Source organism: Cupressus sempervirens, chromosome 8 (genome assembly GCF_028749045.1).
Source record: "Cupressus sempervirens isolate cs-2001-9-10 chromosome 8, ASM2874904v1, whole genome shotgun sequence".
Taxonomy (NCBI): Eukaryota; Viridiplantae; Streptophyta; class Pinopsida; order Cupressales; family Cupressaceae; genus Cupressus; species Cupressus sempervirens.
This window is the reverse complement of record NC_143125.1, coordinates 48322675-48329993: the sequence shown is the minus strand read 5'-3', so window position 1 is coordinate 48329993 and position 7319 is coordinate 48322675.

Genomic DNA, 7319 nt, shown 5'->3' with positions numbered 1-7319 from the left:
CTTGTTCCACTTGGCTCATGTATTCTTTTCAATAGCTTCTTTAGAGTCACTTCTTAGTGTTTTATGCCGATCTAGGGTTGGATACCCTATTACCCTATGAATAATCCTTTTTGATATTTTAACTAGCCCATCTTATAACCACAAGCTATCATCATGTATCCTACTCAACACAATTCTAATCCATTCGATCTTAAAAATAGTAGGAATATCTAGGGCACAGATTAAGCCCTTCTTCTCAACAATTTGATATTCTTCCTTCAAGACTCCATTCTCACACAATCTATCATATGCCTCTCTAATTTACATATCTCCAATAACACAAATCTTACAATTATAGCATCTCCTAACATCATAAACCATTACAACCATAGGAGGAATTATGGATAGGGCTTCGATTAGGTCATTCTTATAGGAAACTTTAGGGATAGGTCAAAAATTAGGTTGTTTAACTTCATTTGACACCAACTGAACTTCAAATGGCTCTTTATCTTGAGGTTTCCAAGAACTAGAGGCCATTTGTGCAATCTAGGGTTTTAAAGTAAAGAAATTTTGAAATTGTGTAGCTTGACAGAAGTATAAATACCTTGAGTTGTTGAAACTATGTTGAATCTCAGTTGAAATCTACTCAAGTGATTGATTATTTGCTTGGAACTTATTCCACGCTTTTCTTTGTCTTTTCTCTTTGCTTGTGATGGTGAAAAAATGAGTCAAAATGCCATCATAGACCCTTATTTCATAACATTTAATGCTTAGTACTTTTACAACTGTTCACTTAGCTCCTTAAGCATTTTTGCTTTACTCGGCTTCCATTGTCTATCTATCACTTGACATACACTACTATTTCCCTTACTTGGTTTCAATTGAAATTTCCCTTCACTTGAAATTCACTAATAACTCAACTACAACTAATCACTCAACTTCTACTGACTTTGACAGACAACTCAACATGTACTAGATCTTTACTTAGCTTCTAAAGGAAACTTTTCTCACTTGGCAACACTTGTGAAAACTTGGAGATTTAACTTTGTGTCTCTATTCATGCTAATATTTCCTTTTCAGTACTGACTTAGTATTGAAACTAATGTATGATAAAGCATTAAATATCATTTCCACATACCTTCTTTTGCTTAGTTGGATGAAGTGTGACCACTTGACCCTTTAGGTGAAGTGATCTCTCCATTGGATGTGCTGCTTTCATCTTTCTTCTTCCAAGTTTTATTCATCTCTCCTCTGATGTGTTCAACATCAACTTTTTCTTTTCCTTTGTTGAACTCTGAGTTGGGTGCCTTTAACCTTGTTGGGCAATTTTGGTTGACGTGTCTAGTCTTCAAACAACTAAAGCATGTAGTTTGGCTCAACCATCTATTGTAGCTTCCTCTAAAATGTTTTCTTATGCAGTTTTGTGGGATGTGTCCATATTCTTGACAGTAGTGATAGCTTTTCCTAGTGTTGTAGTCCTAATTGTAGTGATGTCCATAATTATTTGACTTTCTGGTTGACTATGTGTCCACATAGGCTTTGATCTGCACTCAAAAGCTCTATGTCCATACTTCTTGTAGTTGTAGTAGTGACCTTCAAATCTTGGTGTTTTAATGGTTCTAGTCCTACAGTCATGTGCTTGTTGTCCTTGTTTATTGCACTTATGACAGTGACCCATATTCTTAGGTTTCTCATGGTAATGGGCATTCTTGCTCCTGTACACATAAGAGGTATGTCCTTTTTTACCATAAAATGACAAGTGGTTTTAGTGTTCTTACCTTGGTCACTTCTTTCTTCTATAGTCTTGGATGACTCTCCTTTTCAGTGCTGGTGTATCCTAGTCTTGAAGTGTCATTACTGGATCTTTGTGATTTCAGTAGCTATTCAAAATACTTGATACCCACATTAGGTTTGTTGAAGCTCTTTGCAATCTCCTTTTCTCTTTTCAAGTCATTTTTCCATTGTTCATTTTGCATCTTTAGTATGGAGATCTCAATGTCCTTAACATTCAGCTTATGATGTGCATTCATCTTCTAGCTTAGGGTGTCTAGTTGTATGTTGTAAATTCTTGCAAGCTCAATTGATTTTTCTTCCAATCTATTGAAAAGGTTTCTCTTGTCTTCTTCTATCATAGCCTTATCTTCAATGGCTCTTTTCTTCTATTCAATTACTTCACAAAGCATCATGGCTTGAGATTCTTGTTCAATGTTGAGAGTTCTGATCTCTTCTACTTGAGCTCTATTCTTCTCCATTAGGCCTGCTATTGCTGCATCAAAATCTTTGGAATCTCCATTTGCAAACACTTTTGAGGTGTCAATCTCCTTGTACTGTGTATCATTCTCAACTATTGCAATCTCTCTTCTTCTCTTTAAGGATTTTCTCAGTTCTTCCCTAGCTTCTTCTAGAGAATGTAGAATGGGTTGTATCTTAATCTCCTAGTTTTCTATGATCTTCCCAAGTTTTTAGACTTCCATTTCCAAATCTTTTCTCCAAGTTTTAAGGCTTATCCTTGTGAGGACACAACTCTAATACCAATTCTTGAAATTTACAAGTAGAAAGATTTACTTTTGAGAGGGGGGGTGAATCAGAAGTAATAAAATTTAACCTCAAAAACTTTTAACTGAGATTATTCACATGCATCTAACGCATCTAATTAACATGAAAATAGAGACATGCATGAAAATAGATAACACAAGATTTTGGTCATTCAGAAACCCTCCAAAATGAGAAGGTAAAACTGAGTTGGGGATGATACCCACAACTTATCACTACAACAATATGTAATTGGTTAAGGTTACAAAGTTTGACCACCATCAATGGTCTACCCTATGAGAGGCTTTCCCTGTTAAAGGCCTTACACCTTGTTAAAAGTGACTTGTCTAGAGGATTTATAAACATTCACTTGGAATGTGACCCTGTTAAAGGATTTAACACCTTGTTAAAAGTTCTACAAAATAGTTGTTAAGCCAACCTATTCTCATAGGGTTTTCATTCTCCTAATACAATAGTTAGAGAGTATAGTAGAACGTGTTGATTTGATGACTTACAATCATCAATTATTGATTCTAGATCCTTGTTTTGTTCAGTCTAATCTAATATATCTCTATTCGAAGTGCTGACACTCTATTCTTGAGAAACTGATTCTACAATGTTGTTCTTCCTCTAATTCTTCTCACCCGTTCCAAAACTTCACTATCATTCACTCATGCATTTCCACATGACCTCTTACTTACATTCTCAATTGTGGGGTTTTGACCTCCTTATAAAGGTTTCCAAACTTAGGGTTAGGTATGAATCCATGATCGAGATTCATCCATCTTTTCCTGCTCATTTCTTTCCATATTTCCTGATTGGTTGCATGCTTTCTCCATTTTTCTAATTGGTTGCATGCTAATTACATAGGGAATGTAATAGATTCGATCTCATCTTTTTGATCCTTCGAGATTCATCTTGAGTTAGTTAAAAAATGGTTTACATTTGAGTTTGTGAAGGCACAAAATCATAAAATAATTTTGTGTTACTTGACACTTACTGATTGTTGATGCGTGACTCATATAGAAATTTTTTCTTTCTTGGCTCCTATACTTTTATCGGCTCCTATACTTTGATCGACATCAATTTTCACTCTGCACTTGAATAACTTGACACCTATTGAATTTATGGCTTGACACATACTGTAGCTTAACATCAGCTTAGAATTTCTTAAATGTGTTAACACTCAATTGTCAAGACCAATTTGAGACAAACAAGACCTATCTTGGAGTAGCAATACATAGGGTTCATCTTAAGAAGGTGATTCTTTTTTTCAATTATTCCAAGAGGTGTCACATTAGGGATTCACATCATTTCTCCACTTGTTCATGTTTCATCTATATGAATTTGTATGTGAACATGCAAGGTATGAAAAATTGCTAAAAAAAGGTAGTTATTTTTTTGAGATAGTACATGGTTTCATCAAAAAATTTCATTACAATCTAGTTTTAATTAGGTAGGGGTTTCTTTTTTTTTAATAAGTGTGCTTGCATCAATTTATTTTATTTTTGACTAGGTCTTATTTACATTAGTCATGTAAGAGTTCTTTTTTTTATGGTTGTTTGACTCTATAGCCCAATGGAATGGATACAGGCACCTAGAAATATGGATTATATGTCACTCATTTATTCCACGAACAAATAAGTGGCATTCCCAAATAGAGTCAGTTACTGGCTTTCATTTTATCATCACAAAATCAAGGAAACACTATGAAACTTTTCCAACCAAGTTTCATATTTCTCTAAGATAACTCACTATATGATTGGAAACAATTGATTAATTAAACTTTCCTTATCCATATAGCAAGACTTTTGACTAAAGGTTCTTGTCAAGCAATTTTTGTTTTTTCCTTTGGTAACATGTGCTTGGTTTTTGAGGCTTTCAAAGTGTTGGAATTCTTTAGAATAACTTAAAGGGGGGTGAATCAGCTATCCAAGGTCCAAATGTACAAATAAAACTTTTCAATGTTTAGTAGACCCATATCCATAAAACTTCAATATCCATGCATCCATTAGATCATACAATACTTAAACTTTGTAGGTTACTATCCTAGGTCAAAACAACTTTGCATAAATGTAAACATGAAACAAATAAGAAAATTCACACAATTTGACACAAGGATTTTATGTGGAAACTCAATTTGGAAAAAACCATTAGTAACATGCTACTAATTCTCACTCTTTTGAAGTTATGCCCTATGAAAGGTCAACCCTGTTAAAGGTTACAATACACATTGTTAAATGTGACCTAGTTAAAAATTTTCAATCATCCTATTAAGAGTGAGCCTTTTTAGAGGACTTTAGACCATTCCATTAGAATGTCACCCGGTTAAAGGATTTACAAATAATTTTTAGTTCAACCTTAATCCAAAGGATTTACTCTAGACTGATACAATGATTAGAAAGTAACAATAAGGCTTGATATAATAACAAATTACAACTCACTTGCAGATTATATATCTCTATTTTAGTCCTCCATTTTTCTTGGCATTCACACACTTCAGCTCTGATAGCTTGTTCACCCTTAAAGCATTCATACTCTTAAGCCTTCTTACTTTGCATGCCAATTGTAGCCACTTCTATTCAACCACTAAATGAAGCAATACCCTAGACTCCTTGTCTTCTTTAGGTTCTTGCATTTAACAACCTTTTCTTCTGACCAACTATCTTTATAAATAGAGAATTTAAATCTTCTTATGATTAACCTCAATTATCCATTTTAGGGTTAGGTAGGATTAGATATGATATAATGAATCTACCCACTTTTCCATTTTTTTCCTCTAGAAACTTCTTCTACTATATTACTTGAATTTGCCTAAAAAAGGTTTACCTTAAATTATATGCCACTAACTCATCATAGTTATCTTCCACATACTTCACATAATCCAAGAAAACAAAATAGTTGGCTCACATTCATCAAATATTTGATTTAACACTATTTACTGTTACTCAACAACAACATATTGTCACTTGACATCTATATTGTTTTGTTACTCGAACAACATTAGTTCACTCGAAAAACACTAAAGTTTACTGATGCTCAACACCAACTAAACTTTACTCAAAATATACTAACAATCACTTGGCTTGCCCTATTTTTCATCTATTCTTGACACCTCTTGATTTTCACTCGGCTTCAACTAATCTCTACTCGGTTTGCACTGATTGCTCAATAAGGCTTGGCATACACTTTTCTTACTTAACCTTCTTCCAGTCTTATCTTGAGTAATCTTTCATTTTAGAATTTAAGTAGATAAATAGTACACTATAGCATCAATGCTTTACTTGATCTTAGTGCTTCTTTTACATACCAAATAAGTCAACCTTTCTCTAGGTGCTATTGTTATCTCCTCTTTTCAAATCCTCTTCATTAATCAACTAAATGATAGTTTTCAGACCAAAAAGGAATTGTCTCACTAGCAAGTAGTAGGTTTGATATCATTGACAAAATAATGATTGTTCCATTACATTCTCTTCTCTTCAAAACAATCTTATATCAACACAAAGTCCCTTTTTTAAAAACATTTTTGAGTGATTATTGAATTTTCTTTTGTCCTTTTATTTCCTTTAATATCTTTCTTTTGGTCATGCCCTCATCTCAAGTTATCTTGGGACTTAATTAGAGTTTTTAATCAAAAGTTATTAAGGTTTGAGTGCACATGTAATCAAGTTTTATAAACCCAATTTTATATTTTAAATATTAAACCTTATATTTTGATGTTATGTTGCACTTTTTGAAATATATGACTTAATATCACTTTATATTATGTATCAAGTTATATAATTACACTTTTTGATATTTTAAGTCATAACTTAAGTGATTTAAGTTAAATAGTGCACTTTTTAATATAATTTGATGTTCAGTTGCACATTAAAGTTATAATTTAAATTATTTAAGTGAAAATATCAATTTTTGAAAATATTTACGCATGACATGTAAAAGTTTAGTGTAAATATTTAATGGACCCTATAAAGTGAGATTCACTAAAGTGAATTAATTAAACATGTGCCAAATTGAAACTTTAAGTTGGGCAAGTCTCTTACACATTTAATTACATCCAGGCACCACAATTTGTCTTGTATTTTCTCACCTCATAAAGAAAATCACACCTTTTTGTATCAATTACATGTTACAAATTACATTGTTTTGAATATGCAACATGTGAATGGTCTTACAAACCACAATTTGGCATGTAAAACTACTTGTTTCTCATAAAAAAAGATTGTTTGGGTGGTGTTACATGCAATTTTAACCATGCATTTCATTTTATAAACCATTATTTTCTTTCTTACATGCAAAATGAAAGATGCAAGTCACCCAAAAATGTGCGACTAGCTTTGGAAATTGGAGAAAAGTGATTTGCTTATGAAGGCAAATATGCAACGTGTAAATGGTCTCATGAACCATGATTTTCCTTTTGCTCTTGTTTTTAAACAATGTAACATGCATTTTGATCTATGATTTGCATTCTAGACATGTTATTTTAAATATCTAAATGAACTTGTAAATCCCAATTTTTTCCACAAGTTTACTTTTAAACATAATCCTTTCTCTCTATTTGGGAGTCCAAGTTTATGAGTGCATGTTCCTTAGTAAATGCATAATATTTTAGACATGTAATGTGCTATTCAAACCTCATTTTTTCTTGGACATTGGGTTTAATACTTCTTCCTTGCATGCTTTAAAATATGTACTTTGCCTTTCTAAACCCTAACTTGGGTGTTTTAGGCAAAAACATTACATATTTAAGGGCTGCTAAAGTCAGATCTATGCAAATTCTCCATTTTCAAACACGTAAAGTACTTTCC